General features: G+C 32.5%; 10 non-coding genes across 10 annotated transcripts; all 10 read right to left on the bottom strand.

The window, feature by feature from the left end:
- Nucleotides 1-984: 984 nt before the first annotated feature.
- Nucleotides 985-1,056, bottom strand: TRNAP-UGG (transfer RNA proline (anticodon UGG)). The gene has a single exon. It is a non-coding gene; the product is annotated as a tRNA-Pro (tRNA).
- A 1,694-nt stretch (nt 1,057-2,750) lies between these two features.
- On the bottom strand, nt 2,751-2,822 carry TRNAP-UGG (transfer RNA proline (anticodon UGG)). The gene has a single exon. It is a non-coding gene; the product is annotated as a tRNA-Pro (tRNA).
- A 1,693-nt stretch (nt 2,823-4,515) lies between these two features.
- TRNAP-UGG (transfer RNA proline (anticodon UGG)) lies at nt 4,516-4,587 on the bottom strand. The gene has a single exon. It is a non-coding gene; the product is annotated as a tRNA-Pro (tRNA).
- Nucleotides 4,588-6,741: 2,154 nt separating this feature from the next.
- On the bottom strand, nt 6,742-6,813 carry TRNAP-UGG (transfer RNA proline (anticodon UGG)). The gene has a single exon. It is a non-coding gene; the product is annotated as a tRNA-Pro (tRNA).
- Nucleotides 6,814-10,275: 3,462 nt separating this feature from the next.
- On the bottom strand, nt 10,276-10,347 carry TRNAP-UGG (transfer RNA proline (anticodon UGG)). Its single transcript has one exon. It is a non-coding gene; the product is annotated as a tRNA-Pro (tRNA).
- Nucleotides 10,348-12,041: 1,694 nt separating this feature from the next.
- TRNAP-UGG (transfer RNA proline (anticodon UGG)) lies at nt 12,042-12,113 on the bottom strand. The gene has a single exon. It is a non-coding gene; the product is annotated as a tRNA-Pro (tRNA).
- A 1,693-nt stretch (nt 12,114-13,806) lies between these two features.
- On the bottom strand, nt 13,807-13,878 carry TRNAP-UGG (transfer RNA proline (anticodon UGG)). The gene has a single exon. It is a non-coding gene; the product is annotated as a tRNA-Pro (tRNA).
- A 2,154-nt stretch (nt 13,879-16,032) lies between these two features.
- On the bottom strand, nt 16,033-16,104 carry TRNAP-UGG (transfer RNA proline (anticodon UGG)). The gene has a single exon. It is a non-coding gene; the product is annotated as a tRNA-Pro (tRNA).
- Nucleotides 16,105-19,562: 3,458 nt separating this feature from the next.
- TRNAP-UGG (transfer RNA proline (anticodon UGG)) lies at nt 19,563-19,634 on the bottom strand. The gene has a single exon. It is a non-coding gene; the product is annotated as a tRNA-Pro (tRNA).
- A 1,741-nt stretch (nt 19,635-21,375) lies between these two features.
- Nucleotides 21,376-21,447, bottom strand: TRNAP-UGG (transfer RNA proline (anticodon UGG)). Its single transcript has one exon. It is a non-coding gene; the product is annotated as a tRNA-Pro (tRNA).
- Nucleotides 21,448-23,075: the final 1,628 nt, after the last annotated feature.

Genomic DNA, 23,075 nt, shown 5'->3' with positions numbered 1-23,075 from the left:
TAATTTTAGCAGTTTGACAAAAAACAAAATTCAATTGTGCAAATAAGTAAATCCAATCTATTTTGTGAGTTTTTAAAAATTAATATTCCGTTGAAGATTTTACTCAGGAAATTGACTTCAATAAGATAATGGAACTATGTCAAAGAATCAGAAAATTTGGGCTCATCCATGATTTGAACCTGGGACCTCTCACACCCTAAGCAAGAATCATAACCCTAGACCAACAAGCCACCTACCTGAACATTTTTCTATTGATTTTTCAATTGATTTAAAGAAAATAGCTTTTTGTTTTTAAAAACACCATATACATTTATGTAAAAATGAATTTGTAGAATAAATAAAATATTTCCTTATGGTCCAGTAGATAGTTTTCTAAGTATGCATATAGGAAAAGTGCAGGGACAAGATTTGTGAGTGCCTACAGAGTTTGGACTTCTCTCATGGATGAAGCTAAAGACTTGTCATATGCAATGTACAAATCATGCTTCCAGACACAGAAGAAAGGCAAAAGAAAACCTTGCAATTTCATTTTGAACTTTTTGTGTTTCAAAATGAGACTATTCTTTTAAAACATTCAAAGCTATCTAGACAGTAGGGAACCTGCAGTTTTCCTAATATACCACAATACAGTTGAAATTTGAATAAGTATGCTCTTATTTTTAGAACAACTAAAATGTTTCCGTAAGATTCTATTGATAGTTTTCTTTGTGTGCTTATTTGGAAAGTGCAGTGACAAGATTTAAAAATGGCTACAGAGTTTGGACTTGTCTGATCGATAAAACCCAAAACTTGTCAAAAGCTATGTGTAAATCATGCATAAATAGAAGAAAGGCAATTGAAAAATGATGAAGGCAAGATTCATAAGTATGTACAAATTCTATTGGGAGTATGGCAAAAACAAAACTCAGTTGATGCTATTGACTTAGCCAATTGAGAAAATCAGCTATATATAAACCATGAGATGCACCGTACAAAAGAAATAGAGGGCTTGTCCGAGACTTGAACCCGGGACCTCTCGCACCCAAAGCGAGAATCATACCCCTAGACCAACGAGCCAACTGAAATAAGTATGGTTTATTTGATTTCTTAACTGTTTTTATGTGAAAATGGTATTCTTTTAAAGCAGTCACTAATGTATACAAGGAGGAAATATTAGCATAAATAAAATATTTCCTAATAGTCAATATTTTTCTAAGTATACTTGCTTGGAAAATGCTGTGCAAAGTTTTATGATGCCCAGCAGAGTTTTTCTGATGGATAAAACCCAAGACATGTCACATGCTATGTGCAGATAAGTACTTACAAATAATTTTAGCAGTTTGACAAAAAACAAAATTCAATTGTGCAAATAAGTAAATCCAATCTATTTTGAGAGTTTTGAAAAAACAACATTCAGTTGAAATTCACTCAGGAAATTGACTTCAATAAGATAATGGAACCATGTCAAAGAATCTGAAAAGTTGGGCTCGTCCAGGATTTGAACCCGGGACCTCTCACACCCAAAGTGAGAGTCATAGAATCAAGTAAGCATGTTTTATTTGATTTCTTAACTGTTTTTATGTGAAAATTGTATTATTTTAAAGCAGTCACTAATGTATACAAGGAGGAAATATTAGAATAAATAAAATATTTCCTAATAGTCAATATTTTTCTAAGTATACTTGCTTGGAAATTGCTGTGCAAAGTTTTATGATGCCCAGCAGAGTTTTTCTGATGGATAAAACCCAAGACATGTCACATGCTATGTGCAGCTAAGTAATTACAAATAATTTTAGCAGTTTGACAAAAAACAAAATTCAATTGTGCAAATAAGTAAATCCAATCTATTTTGTGAGTTTTTAAAAATTAATATTCCGTTGAAGATTTTACTCAGGAAATTGACTTCAATAAGATAATGGAACTATGTCAAAGAATCAGAAAATTTGGGCTCGTCCATGATTTGAACACGGGACCTCTCACACCCTAAGCAAGAATCATAACCCTAGACCAACAAGCCACCTACCTGAACATTTTTCTATTGATTTTTCAATTGATTTAAAGAAAATAGCTTTTTGTTTTTAAAAACACTATATACATTTATGTAAAAATGAATTTGTAGAATAAATAAAATATTTCCTTATGGTCCAGTAGATAGTTTTCTAAGTATGCATATAGGAAAAGTGCAGGGACAAGATTTGTGAGTGCCTACAGAGTTTGGACTTCTCTCATGGATGAAGCTAAAGACTTGTTATATGCAATGTACAAATCATGCTTCCAGACACAGAAGAAAGGCAAAAGAAAACCTTGCAATTTCATTTTGAACTTTTTGTGTTTCAAAATGAGACTATTCTTTTAAAACATTCAAAGCTATCTAGACAGTAGGGAACCTGCAGTTTTCCTAATATACCACAATACAGTTGAAATTTGAATAAGTATGCTCTTATTTTTAGAACAACTAAAATGTTTCCGTAAGATTCTATTGATAGTTTTCTTTGTGTGCTTATTTGGAAAGTGCAGTGACAAGATTTAAAAATGGCTACAGAGTTTGGACTTGTCTGATCGATAAAACCCAAGACTTGTCAAAAGCTATGTGTAAATCATGCATAAATAGAAGAAAGGCAATTGAAAAATGATGAAGGCAAGATTCATAAGTATGTACAAATTCTATTGGGAGTATGGCAAAAACAAAACTCAGTTGATGCTATTGACTTAGCCAATTGAGAAAATCAGCTATATATAAACCATGAGATGCACCGTACAAAGGAAATAGAGGGCTCGTCTGGGACTTGAACCCGGGACCTCTCGCACCCAAAACGAGAATCATACCCCTAGACCAACGAGCCAACGGAAATAAGTATGGTTTATTTGATTTCTTAACTGTTTTTATGTGAAAATGGTATTCTTTTAAAGCAGTCACTAATGTATACAAGGAGGAAATATTAGCATAAATAAAATATTTCCTAATAGTCAATATTTTTCTAAGTATACTTGCTTGGAAAATGCTGTGCAAAGTTTTATGATGCCCAGCAGAGTTTTTCTGATGGATAAAACCCAAGACATGTCACATGCTATGTGCAGATAAGTACTTACAAATAATTTTAGCAGTTTGACAAAAAACAAAATTCAATTGTGCAAATAAGTAAATCCAATCTATTTTGAGAGTTTTGAAAAAACAACATTCAGTTGAAATTCACTCAGGAAATTGACTTCAATAAGATAATGGAACCATGTCAAAGAATCTGAAAAGTTGGGCTCGTCCAGGATTTGAACCCGGGACCTCTCACACCCAAAGTGAGAGTCATAGAATCAAGTAAGCATGTTTTATTTGATTTCTTAACTGTTTTTATGTGAAAATTGTATTATTTTAAAGCAGTCACTAATGTATACAAGGAGGAAATATTATCATAAATAAAATATTTCCTAATAGTCAATATTTTTCTAAGTATACTTGCTTGGGAATTGCTGTGCAAAGTTTTATGATGCCCAGCAGAGTTTTTCTGATGGATAAAACCCAAGACATGTCACATGCTATGTGCAGGTAAGTAATTACAAATAATTTTAGGAGTTTGACAAAAAACAAGTTTCAATTGTGCAAATAAGTAAATCCAATCTATTTTGTGAGTTTTTAAAAATTAATATTCCGTTGAAGATTTTACTCAGGAAATTGACTTCAATAAGATAATGGAACTATGTCAAAGAATCAGAAAATTTGGGTTCGTCCATGATTTGAACCTGGGACCTCTCACAGCCTAAGCGAGAATCATAACCCTAGACCAACAAGCCACCTACCTGAACATTTTTCTATTGATTTTTCAATTGATTTAAAGAAAATAGCTTTTTGTTTTTAAAAACACCATATACATTTATGTAAAAATTAATTTGTAGAATAAATAAAATATTTCCTTATGGTCCAGTAGATAGTTTTCTAAGTATGCATATAGGAAAAGTGCAGGGACAAGATTTGTGAGTGCCTACAGAGTTTGGACTTCTCTCATGGATGAAGCTAAAGACTTGTCATATGCAATGTACAAATCATGCTTCCAGACACAGAAGAAAGGCAAAAGAAAACCTTGCAATTTCATTTTGAACTTTTTGTGTTTCAAAATGAGACTATTCTTTTAAAACATTCAAAGCTATCTAGACAGTAGGGAACCTGCAGTTTCCTAATATACCACAATACAGTTGAAATTTGAATAAGTATGCTCTTATTTTTAGAACAACTAAAATGTTTCCGTAAGATTCTATTGATAGTTTTCTTTGTGTGCTTATTTGGAAAGAGCAGTGACAAGATTTAAAAATGGCTACAGAGTTTGGACTTGTCTGATTGATAAAACCCAAGACTTGTCAAAAGCTATGTGTAAATCATGCATAAATAGAAGAAAGGCAATTGAAAAATGATGAAGGCAAGATTCATAAGTATGTACAAATTCTATTGGGAGTATGGCAAAAACAAAACTCAGTTGATGCTATTGACTTAGCCAATTGAGAAAATCAGCTATATATAAACCATGAGATGCACCGTACAAAAGAAATAGAGGGCTCGTCCGGGATTTGAACCCGGGACCTCTCACACCCAAAGCGAGAATCATACCCCTAGACCAACGAGCCAACTGAAATACGTGTGGTTTATTTGATTTCTTAACTGTTTTTATGTGAAAATGGTATTCTTTTAAAGCAGTCACTAATGTATACAAGGAGGAAATATTAGCATAAATAGAATATTTCCTAATAGTCAATATTTTTCTAAGAATACTTGCTTGGAAAATGCTGTGCAAAGTTTTATGATGCCCAGCAGAGTTTTTCTGATGGATAAAACCCAAGACATGTCACATGCTATGTGCAGATAAGTACTTACAAATAATTTTAGCAGTTTGACAAAAAACAAAATTCAATTGTGCAAATAAGTAATTCCAATCTATTTTGAGAGTTTTGAAAAAACAACGTTCAGTTGAAATTCACTCAGGAAATTGACTTCAATAAGATAATGGAACCATGTCAAAGAATCTGAAAAGTTGGGCTCGTCCAGGATTTGAACCCGGGACCTCTCACACCCAAAGTGAGAGTCATAGAATCAAGTAAGCATGTTTTATTTGATTTCTTAACTGTTTTTATGTGAAAATGGTATTATTTTAAAGCAGTCACTAATGTATACAAGGAGGAAATATTATCATAAATAAAATATTTCCTAATAGTCAATATTTTTCTAAGTATACTTGCTTGGGAATTGCTGTGCAAAGTTTTATGATGCCCAGTAGAGTTTTTCTGATGGATAAAACCCAAGACATGTCACATGCTATGTGCAGATAAGTACTTACAAATAATTTTAGCAGTTTGACAAAAAACAAAATTCAATTGTGCAAATAAGTAATTCTAATCTATTTTGAGAGTTTTGAAAAAACAACGTTCAGTTGAAATTCACTCAGGAAATTGACTTCAATAAGATAATGGAACCATGTCAAAGAATCTGAAAAGTTGGGCTCGTCCAGGATTTGAACCCGGGACCTCTCACACCCAAAGTGAGAGTCATAGAATCAAGTAAGCATGTTTTATTTGATTTCTTAACTGTTTTTATGTGAAAATTGTATTATTTTAAAGCAGTCACTAATGTATACAAGGAGGAAATATTATCATAAATAAAATATTTCCTAATAGTCAATATTTTTCTAAGTATACTTGCTTGGGAATTGCTGTGCAAAGTTTTATGATGCCCAGCAGAGTTTTTCTGATGGATAAAACCCAAGACATGTCACATGCTATGTGCAGGTAAGTAATTACAAATAATTTTAGCAGTTTGACAAAAAACAAAATTCAATTGTGCAAATAAGTAAATCCAATCTATTTTGTGAGTTTTTAAAAATTAATATTCCGTTGAAGATTTTACTCAGGAAATTGACTTCAATAAGATAATGGAACTATGTCAAAGAATCTGAAAATTTGGGCTCGTCCATGATTTGAACCTGGGACCTCTCACACCCTAAGCAAGAATCATAACCCTAGACCAACAAGCCACCTACCTGAACATTTTTCTATTGATTTTTCAATTGATTTAAAGAAAATAGCTTTTTGTTTTTAAAAACACCATATACATTTATGTAAAAATGATTTTGTAGAATAAATAAAATATTTCCTTATGGTCCAGTAGATAGTTTTCTAAGTATGCATATAGGAAAAGTGCAGGGACAAGATTTGTGAGTGCCTACAGAGTTTGGACTTCTCTCATGGATGAAGCTAGAGACTTGTCATATGCAATGTACAAATCATGCTTCCAGACACAGAAGAAAGGCAAAAGAAAACCTTGCAATTTCATTTTGAACTTTTTGTGTTTCAAAATGAGACTATTCTTTTAAAACATTCAAAGCTATCTAGACAGTAGGGAACCTGCAGTTTTCCTAATATACCACAATACAGTTGAAATTTGAATAAGTATGCTCTTATTTTTAGAACAACTAAAATGTTTCCGTAAGATTCTATTGATAGTTTTCTTTGTGTGCTTATTTGGAAAGAGCAGTGACAAGATTTAAAAATGGCTACAGAGTTTGGACTTGTCTGATCGATAAAACCCAAGACTTGTCAAAAGCTATGTGCAAGTCATGCATAAATAGAAGAAAGGCAATTGAAAAATGATCAAGGCAAGATTCATAAGTATGTACAAATTCTATTGGGAGTATGGCAAAAACAAAACTCAGTTGATGCTATTGACTTAGCCAATTGAGAAAATCAGCTATATATAAACCATGAGATGCACCGTACAAAAGAAATAGAGGGCTCGTCCGGGATTTGAACCCGGGACCTCTCGCACCCAAAGCGAGAATCATACCACTAGACCAACGAGCCAACTGAAATAAGTGTGGTTTATTTGATTTCTTAACTGTTTTTATGTGAAAATGGTATTCTTTTAAAGCAGTCACTAATGTATACAAGGAGGAAATATTAGCATAAATAAAATATTTCCTAATAGTCAATATTTTTCTAAGTATACTTGCTTGGAAAATGCTGTGCAAAGTTTTATGATGCCCAGCAGAGTTTTTCTGATGGATAAAACCCAAGACATGTCACATGCTATGTGCAGATAAGTACTTACAAATAATTTTAGCAGTTTGACAAAAAACAAAATTCAATTGTGCAAATAAGTAATTCCAATCTATTTTGAGAGTTTTGAAAAAACAACGTTCAGTTGAAATTCACTCAGGAAATTGACTTCAATAAGATAATGGAACCATGTCAAAGAATCTGAAAAGTTGAGCTCGTCCAGGATTTGAACCCGGGACCTCTCACACCCAAAGTGAGAGTCATAGAATCAAGTAAGCATGTTTTATTTGATTTCTTAACTGTTTTTATGTGAAAATTGTATTATTTTAAAGCAGTCACTAATGTATACAAGGAGGAAATATTATCATAAATAAAATATTTCCTAATAGTCAATATTTTTCTAAGTATACTTGCTTGGGAATTGCTGTGCGAAGTTTTATGATGCCCAGCAGAGTTTTTCTGATGGATAAAACCCAAGACATGTCACATGCTATGTGCAGCTAAGTAATTACAAATAATTTTAGGAGTTTGATAAAAAACAAATTTCAATTGTGCAAATAAGTAAATCCAATCTATTTTGTGAGTTTTTAAAAATTAATATTCCGTTGAAGATTTTACTCAGGAAATTGACTTCAATAAGATAATGGAACTATGTCAAAGAATCTGAAAATTTGGGCTCGTCCATGATTTGAACCTGGGACCTCTCACACCCTAAGCGAGAATCATAACCCTAGACCAACAAGCCACCTACCTGAACATTTTTCTATTGATTTTTCAATTGATTTAAAGAAAATAGCTTTTTGTTTTTAAAAACACCATATACATTTATGTAAAAATGAATTTGTAGAATAAATAAAATATTTCCTTATGGTCCAGTAGATAGTTTTCTAAGTATGCATATAGGAAAAGTGCAGGGACAAGATTTGTGAGTGCCTACAGAGTTTGGACTTCTCTCATGGATGAAGCTAAAGACTTGTCATATGCAATGTACAAATCATGCTTCCAGACACAGAAGAAAGGCAAAAGAAAACCTTGCAATTTCATTTTGAACTTTTTGTGTTTCAAAATGAGACTATTCTTTTAAAACATTCAAAGCTATCTAGACAGTAGGGAACCTGCAGTTTTCCTAATATACCACAATACAGTTGAAATTTGAATAAGTATGCTCTTATTTTTAGAACAACTAAAATGTTTCCGTAAGATTCTATTGATAGTTTTCTTTGTGTGCTTATTTGGAAAGTGCAGTGACAAGATTTAAAAATGGCTACAGAGTTTGGACTTGTCTGATCGATAAAACCCAAGACTTGTCAAAAGCTATGTGTAAATCATGCATAAATAGAAGAAAGGCAATTGAAAAATGATGAAGGCAAGATTCATAAGTATGTACAAATTCTATTGGGAGTATGGCAAAAACAAAACTCAGTTGATGCTATTGACTTAGCCAATTGAGAAAATCAGCTATATATAAACCATGAGATGCACCGTACAAAAGAAATAAAGGGCTCGTCCGAGACTTGAACCCGGGACCTCTCGCACCCAAAGCAAGAATCATACCCCTAGACCAACAAGCCAACTGAAATAAGTATGGTTTATTTGATTTCTTAACTGTTTTTATGTGAAAATGGTATTCTTTTAAAGCAGTCACTAATGTATACAAGGAGGAAATATTAGCATAAATAAAATATTTCCTAATAGTCAATATTTTTCTAAGTATACTTGCTTGGAAAATGCTGTGCAAAGTTTTATGATGCCCAGCAGAGTTTTTCTGATGGATAAAACCCAAGACATGTCACATGCTATGTGCAGATAAGTACTTACAAATAATTTTAGCAGTTTGACAAAAAACAAAATTCAATTGTGCAAATAAGTAAATCCAATCTATTTTGAGAGTTTTGAAAAAACAACATTCAGTTGAAATTCACTCAGGAAATTGACTTCAATAAGATAATGGAACCATGTCAAAGAATCTGAAAAGTTGGGCTCGTCCAGGATTTGAACCCGGGACCTCTCACACCCAAAGTGAGAGTCATAGAATCAAGTAAGCATGTTTTATTTGATTTCTTAACTGTTTTTATGTGAAAATTTTATTATTTTAAAGCAGTCACTAATGTATACAAGGAGGAAATATTAGAATAAATAAAATATTTCCTAATAGTCAATATTTTTCTAAGTATACTTGCTTGGAAATTGCTGTGCAAAGTTTTATGATGCCCAGCAGAGTTTTTCCGATGGATAAAACCCAAGACATGTCACATGCTATGTGCAGCTAAGTAATTACAAATAATTTTAGCAGTTTGACAAAAAACAAAATTCAATTGTGCAAATAAGTAAATCCAATCTATTTTGTGAGTTTTTAAAAATTAATATTCCGTTGAAGATTTTACTCAGGAAATTGACTTCAATAAGATAATGGAACTATGTCAAAGAATCAGAAAATTTGGGCTCATCCATGATTTGAACCTGGGACCTCTCACACCCTAAGCAAGAATCATAACCCTAGACCAACAAGCCACCTACCTGAACATTTTTCTATTGATTTTTCAATTGATTTAAAGAAAATAGCTTTTTGTTTTTAAAAACACCATATACATTTATGTAAAAATGAATTTGTAGAATAAATAAAATATTTCCTTATGGTCCAGTAGATAGTTTTCTAAGTATGCATATAGGAAAAGTGCAGGGACAAGATTTGTGAGTGCCTACAGAGTTTGGACTTCTCTCATGGATGAAGCTAAAGACTTGTCATATGCAATGTACAAATCATGCTTCCAGACACAGAAGAAAGGCAAAAGAAAACCTTGCAATTTCATTTTGAACTTTTTGTGTTTCAAAATGAGACTATTCTTTTAAAACATTCAAAGCTATCTAGACAGTAGGGAACCTGCAGTTTTCCTAATATACCACAATACAGTTGAAATTTGAATAAGTATGCTCTTATTTTTAGAACAACTAAAATGTTTCCGTAAGATTCTATTGATAGTTTTCTTTGTGTGCTTATTTGGAAAGTGCAGTGACAAGATTTAAAAATGGCTACAGAGTTTGGACTTGTCTGATCGATAAAACCCAAAACTTGTCAAAAGCTATGTGTAAATCATGCATAAATAGAAGAAAGGCAATTGAAAAATGATGAAGGCAAGATTCATAAGTATGTACAAATTCTATTGGGAGTATGGCAAAAACAAAACTCAGTTGATGCTATTGACTTAGCCAATTGAGAAAATCAGATATATATATAAACCATGAGATGCACCGTACAAAAGAAATAGAGGGCTTGTCCGAGACTTGAACCCGGGACCTCTCGCACCCAAAGCGAGAATCATACCCCTAGACCAACGAGCCAACTGAAATAAGTATGGTTTATTTGATTTCTTAACTGTTTTTATGTGAAAATGGTATTCTTTTAAAGCAGTCACTAATGTATACAAGGAGGAAATATTAGCATAAATAAAATATTTCCTAATAGTCAATATTTTTCTAAGTATACTTGCTTGGAAAATGCTGTGCAAAGTTTTATGATGCCCAGCAGAGTTTTTCTGATGGATAAAACCCAAGACATGTCACATGCTATGTGCAGATAAGTACTTACAAATAATTTTAGCAGTTTGACAAAAAACAAAATTCAATTGTGCAAATAAGTAAATCCAATCTATTTTGAGAGTTTTGAAAAAACAACATTCAGTTGAAATTCACTCAGGAAATTGACTTCAATAAGATAATGGAACCATGTCAAAGAATCTGAAAAGTTGGGCTCGTCCAGGATTTGAACCCGGGACCTCTCACACCCAAAGTGAGAGTCATAGAATCAAGTAAGCATGTTTTATTTGATTTCTTAACTGTTTTTATGTGAAAATTGTATTATTTTAAAGCAGTCACTAATGTATACAAGGAGGAAATATTAGAATAAATAAAATATTTCCTAATAGTCAATATTTTTCTAAGTATACTTGCTTGGAAATTGCTGTGCAAAGTTTTATGATGCCCAGCAGAGTTTTTCTGATGGATAAAACCCAAGACATGTCACATGCTATGTGCAGCTAAGTAATTACAAATAATTTTAGCAGTTTGACAAAAAACAAAATTCAATTGTGCAAATAAGTAAATCCAATCTATTTTGTGAGTTTTTAAAAATTAATATTCCGTTGAAGATTTTACTCAGGAAATTGACTTCAATAAGATAATGGAACTATGTCAAAGAATCAGAAAATTTGGGCTCGTCCATGATTTGAACACGGGACCTCTCACACCCTAAGCAAGAATCATAACCCTAGACCAACAAGCCACCTACCTGAACATTTTTCTATTGATTTTTCTATTGATTTAAAGAAAATAGCTTTTTGTTTTTAAAAACACTATATACATTTATGTAAAAATGAATTTGTAGAATAAATAAAATATTTCCTTATGGTCCAGTAGATAGTTTTCTAAGTATGCATATAGGAAAAGTGCAGGGACAAGATTTGTGAGTGCCTACAGAGTTTGGACTTCTCTCATGGATGAAGCTAAAGACTTGTTATATGCAATGTACAAATCATGCTTCCAGACACAGAAGAAAGGCAAAAGAAAACCTTGCAATTTCATTTTGAACTTTTTGTGTTTCAAAATGAGACTATTCTTTTAAAACATTCAAAGCTATCTAGACAGTAGGGAACCTGCAGTTTTCCTAATATACCACAATACAGTTGAAATTTGAATAAGTATGCTCTTATTTTTAGAACAACTAAAATGTTTCCGTAAGATTCTATTGATAGTTTTCTTTGTGTGCTTATTTGGAAAGTGCAGTGACAAGATTTAAAAATGGCTACAGAGTTTGGACTTGTCTGATCGATAAAACCCAAGACTTGTCAAAAGCTATGTGTAAATCATGCATAAATAGAAGAAAGGCAATTGAAAAATGATGAAGGCAAGATTCATAAGTATGTAGAAATTCTATTGGGAGTATGGCAAAAACAAAACTCAGTTGATGCTATTGACTTAGCCAATTGAGAAAATCAGCTATATATAAACCATGAGATGCACCGTACAAAGGAAATAGAGGGCTCGTCTGGGACTTGAACCCGGGACCTCTCGCACCCAAAGCGAGAATCATACCCCTAGACCAACGAGCCAACGGAAATAAGAATGGTTTATTTGATTTCTTAACTGTTTTTATGTGAAAATGGTATTCTTTTAAAGCAGTCACTAATGTATACAAGGAGGAAATATTAGCATAAATAAAATATTTCCTAATAGTCAATATTTTTCTAAGTATACTTGCTTGGAAAATGCTGTGCAAAGTTTTATGATGCCCAGCAGAGTTTTTCTGATGGATAAAACCCAAGACATGTCACATGCTATGTGCAGATAAGTACTTACAAATAATTTTAGCAGTTTGACAAAAAACAAAATTCAATTGTGCAAATAAGTAAATCCAATCTATTTTGAGAGTTTTGAAAAAACAACATTCAGTTGAAATTCACTCAGGAAATTGACTTCAATAAGATAATGGAACCATGTCAAAGAATCTGAAAAGTTGGGCTCGTCCAGGATTTGAACCCGGGACCTCTCACACCCAAAGTGAGAGTCATAGAATCAAGTAAGCATGTTTTATTTGATTTCTTAACTGTTTTTATGTGAAAATTGTATTATTTTAAAGCAGTCACTAATGTATACAAGGAGGAAATATTATCATAAATAAAATATTTCCTAATAGTCAATATTTTTCTAAGTATACTTGCTTGGGAATTGCTGTGCAAAGTTTTATGATGCCCAGCAGAGTTTTTCTGATGGATAAAACCCAAGACATGTCACATGCTATGTGCAGGTAAGTAATTACAAATAATTTTAGGAGTTTGACAAAAAACAAGTTTCAATTGTGCAAATAAGTAAATCCAATCTATTTTGTGAGTTTTTAAAAATTAATATTCCGTTGAAGATTTTACTCAGGAAATTGACTTCAATAAGATAATGGAACTATGTCAAAGAATCAGAAAATTTGGGTTCGTCCATGATTTGAACCTGGGACCTCTCACAGCCTAAGCGAGAATCATAACCCTAGACCAACAAGCCACCTACCTGAACATTTTTCTATTGATTTTTCAATTGATTTAAAGAAAATAGCTTTTTGTTTTTAAAAACACCATATACATTTATGTAAAAATTAATTTGTAGAATAAATAAAATATTTCCTTATGGTCCAGTAGATAGTTTTCTAAGTATGCATATAGGAAAAGTGCAGGGACAAGATTTGTGAGTGCCTACAGAGTTTGGACTTCTCTCATGGATGAAGCTAAAGACTTGTCATATGCAATGTACAAATCATGCTTCCAGACACAGAAGAAAGGCAAAAGAAAACCTTGCAATTTCATTTTGAACTTTTTGTGTTTCAAAATGAGACTATTCTTTTAAAACATTCAAAGCTATCTAGACAGTAGGGAACCTGCAGTTTCCTAATATACCACAATACAGTTGAAATTTGAATAAGTATGCTCTTATTTTTAGAACAACTAAAATGTTTCCGTAAGATTCTATTGATAGTTTTCTTTGTGTGCTTATTTGGAAAGAGCAGTGACAAGATTTAAAAATGGCTACAGAGTTTGGACTTGTCTGATTGATAAAACCCAAGACTTGTCAAAAGCTATGTGTAAATCATGCATAAATAGAAGAAAGGCAATTGAAAAATGATGAAGGCAAGATTCATAAGTATGTACAAATTCTATTGGGAGTATGGCAAAAACAAAACTCAGTTGATGCTATTGACTTAGCCAATTGAGAAAATCAGCTATATATAAACCATGAGATGCACCGTACAAAAGAAATAGAGGGCTCGTCCGGGATTTGAACCCGGGACCTCTCACACCCAAAGCGAGAATCATACCCCTAGACCAACGAACCAACTGAAATACGTGTGGTTTATTTGATTTCTTAACTGTTTTTATGTGAAAATGGTATTCTTTTAAAGCAGTCACTAATGTATACAAGGAGGAAATATTAGCATAAATAGAATATTTCCTAATAGTCAATATTTTTCTAAGAATACTTGCTTGGAAAATGCTGTGCAAAGTTTTATGATGCCCAGCAGAGTTTTTCTGATGGATAAAACCCAAGACATGTCACATGCTATGTGCAGATAAGTACTTACAAATAATTTTAGCAGTTTGACAAAAAACAAAATTCAATTGTGCAAATAAGTAATTCCAATCTATTTTGAGAGTTTTGAAAAAACAACGTTCAGTTGAAATTCACTCAGGAAATTGACTTCAATAAGATAATGGAACCATGTCAAAGAATCTGAAAAGTTGGGCTCGTCCAGGATTTGAACCCGGGACCTCTCACACCCAAAGTGAGAGTCATAGAATCAAGTAAGCATGTTTTATTTGATTTCTTAACTGTTTTTATGTGAAAATGGTATTATTTTAAAGCAGTCACTAATGTATACAAGGAGGAAATATGATCATAAATAAAATATTTCCTAATAGTCAATATTTTTCTAAGTATACTTGCTTGGGAATTGCTGTGCAAAGTTTTATGATGCCCAGCAGAGTTTTTCTGATGGATAAAACCCAAGACATGTCACATGCTATGTGCAGATAAGTACTTACAAATAATTTTAGCAGTTTGACAAAAAACAAAATTCAATTGTGCAAATAAGTAATTCTAATCTATTTTGAGAGTTTTGAAAAAACAACGTTCAGTTGAAATTCACTCAGGAAATTGACTTCAATAAGATAATGGAACCATGTCAAAGAATCTGAAAAGTTGGGCTCGTCCAGGATTTGAACCCGGGACCTCTCACACCCAAAGTGAGAGTCATAGAATCAAGTAAGCATGTTTTATTTGATTTCTTAACTGTTTTTATGTGAAAATTGTATTATTTTAAAGCAGTCACTAATGTATACAAGGAGGAAATATTATCATAAATAAAATATTTCCTAATAGTCAATATTTTTCTAAGTATACTTGCTTGGGAATTGCTGTGCAAAGTTTTATGATGCCCAGCAGAGTTTTTCTGATGGATAAAACCCAAGACATGTCACATGCTATGTGCAGGTAAGTAATTACAAATAATTTTAGCAGTTTGACAAAAAACAAAATTCAATTGTGCAAATAAGTAAATCCAATCTATTTTGTGAGTTTTTAAAAATTAATATTCCGTTGAAGATTTTACTCAGGAAATTGACTTCAATAAGATAATGGAACTATGTCAAAGAATCTGAAAATTTGGGCTCGTCCATGATTTGAACCTGGGACCTCTCACACCCTAAGCTAGAATCATAACCCTAGACCAACAAGCCACCTACCTGAACATTTTTCTATTGATTTTTCAATTGATTTAAAGAAAATAGCTTTTTGTTTTTAAAAACACCATATACATTTATGTAAAAATGATTTTGTAGAATAAATAAAATATTTCCTTATGGTCCAGTAGATAGTTTTCTAAGTATGCATATAGGAAAAGTGCAGGGACAAGATTTGTGAGTGCCTACAGAGTTTGGACTTCTCTCATGGATGAAGCTAGAGACTTGTCATATGCAATGTACAAATCATGCTTCCAGACACAGAAGAAAGGCAAAAGAAAACCTTGCAATTTCATTTTGAACTTTTTGTGTTTCAAAATGAGACTATTCTTTTAAAACATTCAAAGCTATCTAGACAGTAGGGAACCTGCAGTTTTCCTAATATACCACAATACAGTTGAAATTTGAATAAGTATGCTCTTATTTTTAGAACAACTAAAATGTTTCCGTAAGATTCTATTGATAGTTTTCTTTGTGTGCTTATTTGGAAAGAGCAGTGACAAGATTTAAAAATGGCTACAGAGTTTGGACTTGTCTGATCGATAAAACCCAAGACTTGTCAAAAGCTATGTGCAAGTCATGCATAAATAGAAGAAAGGCAATTGAAAAATGATCAAGGCAAGATTCATAAGTATGTACAAATTCTATTGGGAGTATGGCAAAAACAAAACTCAGTTGATGCTATTGACTTAGCCAATTGAGAAAATCAGCTATATATAAACCATGAGATGCACCGTACAAAAGAAATAGAGGGCTCGTCCGGGATTTGAACCCGGGACCTCTCGCACCCAAAGCGAGAATCATACCACTAGACCAACGAGCCAACTGAAATAAGTGTGGTTTATTTGATTTCTTAACTGTTTTTATGTGAAAATGGTATTCTTTTAAAGCAGTCACTAATGTATACAAGGAGGAAATATTAGCATAAATAAAATATTTCCTAATAGTCAATATTTTTCTAAGTATACTTGCTTGGAAAATGCTGTGCAAAGTTTTATGATGCCCAGCAGAGTTTTTCTGATGGATAAAACCCAAGACATGTCACATGCTATGTGCAGATAAGTACTTACAAATAATTTTAGCAGTTTGACAAAAAACAAAATTCAATTGTGCAAATAAGTAATTCCAATCTATTTTGAGAGTTTTGAAAAAACAACGTTCAGTTGAAATTCACTCAGGAAATTGACTTCAATAAGATAATGGAACCATGTCAAAGAATCTGAAAAGTTGAGCTCGTCCAGGATTTGAACCCGGGACCTCTCACACCCAAAGTGAGAGTCATAGAATCAAGTAAGCATGATTTATTTGATTTCTTAACTGTTTTTATGTGAAAATTGTATTATTTTAAAGCAGTCACTAATGTATACAAGGAGGAAATATTATCATAAATAAAATATTTCCTAATAGTCAATATTTTTCTAAGTATACTTGCTTGGGAATTGCTGTGCGAAGTTTTATGATGCCCAGCAGAGTTTTTCTGATGGATAAAACCCAAGACATGTCACATGCTATGTGCAGGTAAGTAATTACAAATAATTTTAGGAGTTTGACAAAAAACAAATTTCAATTGTGCAAATAAGTAAATCCAATCTATTTTGTGAGTTTTTAAAAATTAATATTCCGTTGAAGATTTTACTCAGGAAATTGACTTCAATAAGATAATGGAACTATGTCAAAGAATCTGAAAATTTGGGCTCGTCCATGATTTGAACCTGGGACCTCTCACACCCTAAGCGAGAATCATAACCCTAGACCAACAAGCCACCTACCTGAACATTTTTCTATTGATTTTTCAATTGATTTAAAGAAAATAGCTTTTTGTTTTTAAAAACACCATATACATTTATGTAAAAATTAATTTGTAGAATAAATAAAATATTTCCTTATGGTCCAGTAGATAGTTTTCTAAGTATGCATATAGGAAAAGTGCAGGGACAAGATTTGTGAGTGCCTACACAGTTTGGACTTCTCTCATGGATGAAGCTAAAGACTTGTCATATGCAATGTACAAATCATGCTTCCAGACACAGAAGAAAGGCAAAAGAAAACCTTGCAATTTCATTTTGAACTTTTTGTGTTTCAAAATGAGACTATTCTTTTAAAACATTCAAAGCTATCTAGACAGTAGGGAACCTGCAGTTTCCTAATATACCACAATACAGTTGAAATTTGAATAAGTATGCTCTTATTTTTAGAACAACTAAAATGTTTCTGTAAGATTCTATTGATTGTTTTCTTTGTGTGCTTATTTGGAAAGTGCAGTGACAAGATTTAAAAATGGCTACAGAGTTTGGACTTGTCTGATCGATAAAACCCAAGACTTGTCAAAAGCTATGTGTAAATCATGCATAAATAGAAGAAAGGCAATTGAAAAATAATGAAGGCAAGATTCATAAGTATGTACAAATTCTATTGGGAGTATGGCAAAAACAAAACTCAGTTGATGCTATTGACTTAGCCAATTGAGAAAATCAGCTATATATAAACCATGAGATGCACCGTTCAAAAGAAATAGAGGGCTCGTCCAGGACTTGAACCCGGGACCTCTCACACCCAAAGCTAGAATCATACCCCTAGACCAACGAGCCAACTGAAATAAGTATGGCTTATTTGATTTCTTAACTGTTTTTATGTGAAAATGGTATTCTTTTAAAGCAGTCACTAATGTATACAAGGAGGAAATATTAGCATAAATAAAATATTTCCTAATAGTCAATATTTTTCTAAGTATACTTGCTTGGAAAATGCTGTACAAAGTTTTATGATGCCCAGCAGAGTTTTTCTGATGGATAAAACCCAAGACATGTCACATGCTATGTGCAGATAAGTACTTACAAATAATTTTAGCAGTTTGACAAAAAACAACATTCAATTGTGCAAATAAGTAATTCCAATCTATTTTGAGAGTTTTGAAAAAACAACGTTCAGTTGAAATTCACTCAGGAAATTGACTTCAATAAGATAATGGAACCATGTCAAAGAATCTGAAAAGTTGGGCTCGTCCAGGATTTGAACCCGGGACCTCTCACACCCAAAGTGAGAGTCATAGAATCAAGTAAGCATGTTTTATTTGATTTCTTAACTGTTTTTATGTGAAAATTGTATTATTTTAAAGCAGTCACTAATGTATACAAGGAGGAAATATTATCATAAATAAAATATTTCCTAATAGTCAATATTTTTCAAAGTATACTTGCTTGGGAATTGCTGTGCAAAGTTTTATGATGCCCAGCAGAGTTTTTCTGATGGATAAAACCCAAGACATGTCACATGCTATGTGCAGGTAAGTAATTACAAATAATTTTAGCAGTTTGACAAAAAACAAAATTCAATTGTGCAAATAAGTAAATCCAATCTATTTTGTGAGTTTTTAAAAATTAATATTCCGTTGAAGATTTTACTCAGGAAATTGACTTCAATAAGATAATGGAACTATGTCAAAGAATCTGAAAATTTGGGCTCGTCCATGATTTGAACCTGGGACCTCTCACACCCTAAGTGAGAATCATAACCCTAGACCAACAACCCACCTACCTGAACATTTTTCTATTGTTTTTTCAATTGATTTAAAGAAAATAGCTTTTTGTTTTTAAAAACACCATATACATTTATGTAAAAATGAATTTGTAGAATAAATAAAATATTTCCTTATGGTCCAGTAGATAGTTTTCTAAGTATGCATATAGGAAAAGTGCAGGGACAAGATTTGTGAGTGCCTACAGAGTTTGGACTTCTCTCATGGATGAAGCTAAAGACTTGTCATATGCAATGTACAAATCATGCTTCCAGACACAGAAGAAAGGCAAAAGAAAACCTTGCAATTTCATTTTGAACTTTTTCTGTATCAAAATGAGACTATTCTTTTAAAACATTCAAAGCTATCTAGACAGTAGGGAACCTGCAGTTTCCTAATATACCACAATACAGTTGAAATTTGAATAAGTATGCTCTTAGTTTTAGAACAACTAAAATGTTTCCGTTAGATTCTATTGATAGTTTTCTTTGTGTGCTTATTTGGAAAGAGCAGTGACAAGATTTAAAAATGGCTACAGAGTTTGGACTTGTCTGATCGATAAAACCCAAGACTTGTCAAAAGCTATGTGCAAATCATGCATAAATAGAAGAAAGGCAATTGAAAAATGATGAAGGCAAGATTCATAAGTATGTACAAATTCTATTGGGAGTATGGCAAAAACAAAACTCAGTTGATGCTATTGACTTAGCCAATTGAGAAAATCAGCTATATATAAACCATGAGATGCACCGTACAAAAGAAATAGAGGGCTCGTCCGGGATTTGAACCCGGGACCTCTCACACCCAAAGCGAGAATCATACCCCTAGACCAACAAGCCAACTGAAATAAGTGTGGTTTATTTGATTTCTTAACTGTTTTTATGTGAAAATGGTATTCTTTTAAAGCAGTCACTAATGTATACAAGGAGGAAATATTAGCATAAATAAAATATTTCCTAATAGTCAATATTTTTCTAAGTATACTTGCTTGGAAAATGCTGTGCAAAGTTTTATGATGCCCAGCAGAGTTTTTCTGATGGATAAAACCCAAGACATGTCACATGCTATGTGCAGATAAGTACTTACAAATAATTTTAGCAGTTTGACAAAAAACAAAATTCAATTGTGCAAATAAGTAATTCCAATCTATTTTGAGAGTTTTGAAAAAACAACGTTCAGTTGAAATTCACTCAGGAAATTGACTTCAATAAGATAATGGAACCATGTCAAAGAATCTGAAAAGTTGAGCTCGTCCAGGATTTGAACCCGGGACCTCTCACACCCAAAGTGAGAGTCATAGAATCAAGTAAGCATGTTTTATTTGATTTCTTAACTGTTTTTATGTGAAAATTGTATTATTTTAAAGCAGTCACTAATGTATACAAGGAGGAAATATTATCATAAATAAAATATTTCCTAATAGTCAATATTTTTCTAAGTATACTTGCTTGGGAATTGCTGTGCAAAGTTTTATGATGCCCAGCAGAGTTTTTCTGATGGATAAAACCCAAGACATGTCACATGCTATGTGCAGGTAAGTAATTACAAATAATTTTAGGAGTTTGACAAAAAACAAGTTTCAATTGTGCAAATAAGTAAATCCAATCTATTTTGTGAGTTTTTAAAAATTAATATTCCGTTGAAGATTTTACTCAGGAAATTGACTTCAATAAGATAATGGAACTATGTCAAAGAATCAGAAAATTTGGGCTCGTCCATGATTTGAACCTGGGACCTCTCACACCCTAAGCGAGAATCATAACCCTAGACCAACAAGCCACCTACCTGAACATTTTTCTATTGATTTTTCAATTGATTTAAAGAAAATAGCTTTTTGTTTTTAAAAACACCATATACATTTATGTAAAAATTAATTTGTAGAATAAATAAAATATTTCCTTATGGTCCAGTAGATAGTTTTCTAAGTATGCATATAGGAAAAGTGCAGGGACAAGATTTGTGAGTGCCTACACAGTTTGGACTTCTCTCATGGATGAAGCTAAAGACTTGTCATATGCAATGTACAAATCATGCTTCCAGACACAGAAGAAAGGCAAAAGAAAACCTTGCAATTTCATTTTGAACTTTTTGTGTTTCAAAATGAGACTATTCTTTTAAAACATTCAAAGCTATCTAGACAGTAGGGAACCTGCAGTTTCCTAATATACCACAATACAGTTGAAATTTGAATAAGTATGCTCTTATTTTTAGAACAACTAAAATGTTTCCGTAAGATTCTATTGATAGTTTTCTTTGTGTGCTTATTTGGAAAGTGCAGTGACAAGATTTAAAAATGGCTACAGAGTTTGGACTTGTCTGATCGATAAAACCCAAGACTTGTCAAAAGCTATGTGTAAATCATGCATAAATAGAAGAAAGGCAATTGAAAAATAATGAAGGCAAGATTCATAAGTATGTACAAATTCTATTGGGAGTATGGCAAAAACAAAACTCAGTTGATGCTATTGACTTAGCCAATTGAGAAAATCAGCTATATATAAACCATGAGATGCACCGTTCAAAAGAAATAGAGGGCTCGTCCGGGACTTGAACCCGGGACCTCTCACACCCAAAGCAAGAGGGCTCGTCCGGGATTTGAACCCGGGACCTCTCACACCCAAAGCAAGAGTCATACCCCTAGACCAACGAGCCAACTGAAATAAGTTTGGTTTATTTGATTTCTTAACTGTTTTTATGTGAAAATGGTATTCTTTTAAAGCAGTCACTAATGTATACAAGGAGGAAATATTAGCATAAATAAAATATTTCCTAATAGTCAATATTTTTCTAAGTATACTTGCTTGGAAATTGCTGTGCAAAGTTTTATGATACCCAGCAGAGGTTTTCTGATGGATCAAACCCAAGACATGTCACATGCTATGTGCAGATAAGTACTTACAAATAATTTTAGCAGTTTGACAAAAAACAAAATTCAATTGTGCAAATAAGTAATTCCAATCTATTTTGAGAGTTTTGAAAAAACAACGTTCAGTTGAAATTCACTCAGGAAATTGACTTCAATAAGATAATGGAACCATGTCAAAGAATCTGAAAAGTTGGGCTCGTCCAGGATTTGAACCCGGGACCTCTCACACCCAAAGTGAGAGTCATAGAATCAAGTAAGCATGTTTTATTTGATTTCTTAACTGTTTTTAAGTGAAAATTGTATTATTTTAAAGCAGTCACTAATGTATACAAGGAGGAAATATTATCATAAATAAAATATTTCCTAATAGTCAATATTTTTCTAAGTATACTTGCTTGGGAATTGCTGTGCAAAGTTTTATGATGCCCAGCAGAGTTTTTCTGATGGATAAAACCCAAGACATGTCACATGCTATGTGCAGGTAAGTAATTACAAATAATTTTAGTAGTTTGACAAAAAACAAAATTCAATTGTGCAAATAAGAAAATCCAATCTATTTTGTGAGTTTTTAAAAATTAATATTCCGTTGAAGATTTTACTCAGGAAATTGACTTCAATAAGATAATGGAACTATGTCAAAGAATCAGAAAATTTGGGCTCATCCATGATTTGAACCTGGGACCTCTCACACCCTAAGCGAGAATCATAACCCTAGACCAACAAGCCACCTACCTGAACATTTTTCTATTGATTTTTCAATTGATTTAAAGAAAATAGCTTTTTGTTTTTAAAAACACCATATACATTTATGTAAAAATGAATTTGTAGAATAAATAAAATATTTCCTTATGGTCCAGTAGATAGTTTTCTAAGTATGCATATAGGAAAAGTGCAGGGACAAGATTTGTGAGTGCCTACACAGTTTGGACTTCTCTCATGGACGAAGCTAAAGACTTGTCATATGCAATGTACAAATCATGCTTCCAGACACAGAAGAAAGGCAAAAGAAAACCTTGCAATTTCATTTTTGAACTTTTTGTGTATCAAAATGAGACTATTCTTTTAAAACATTCAAAGCTATCTAGACAGTAGGGAACCTGCAGTTTTCCTAATATACCACAATACAGTTGAAATTTGAATAAGTATGCTCTTATTTTTAGAACAACTAAAATGTTTCCGTAAGATTCTATTGATAGTTTTCTTTGTGTGCTTATTTGGAAAGTGCAGTGACAAGATTTAAAAATGGCTACAGAGTTTGGACTTGTCTGATCGATAAAACCCAAGACTTGTCAAAAGCTATGTGTAAATCATGCATAAATAGAAGAAAGGCAATTGAAAAATGATGAAGGCAAGATTCATAAGTATGTACAAATTCTATTGGGAGTATGGCAAAAACAAAACTCAGTTGATGCTA

Source organism: Taudactylus pleione, unplaced genomic scaffold (genome assembly GCF_031769625.1).
Source record: "Taudactylus pleione unplaced genomic scaffold, aTauple2 ptg000317l, whole genome shotgun sequence".
Taxonomy (NCBI): domain Eukaryota; kingdom Metazoa; phylum Chordata; class Amphibia; order Anura; family Myobatrachidae; genus Taudactylus; species Taudactylus pleione.
Note: the sequence above shows the minus strand (reverse complement) of the source record. Positions and strands in the feature narration are given on the sequence as shown.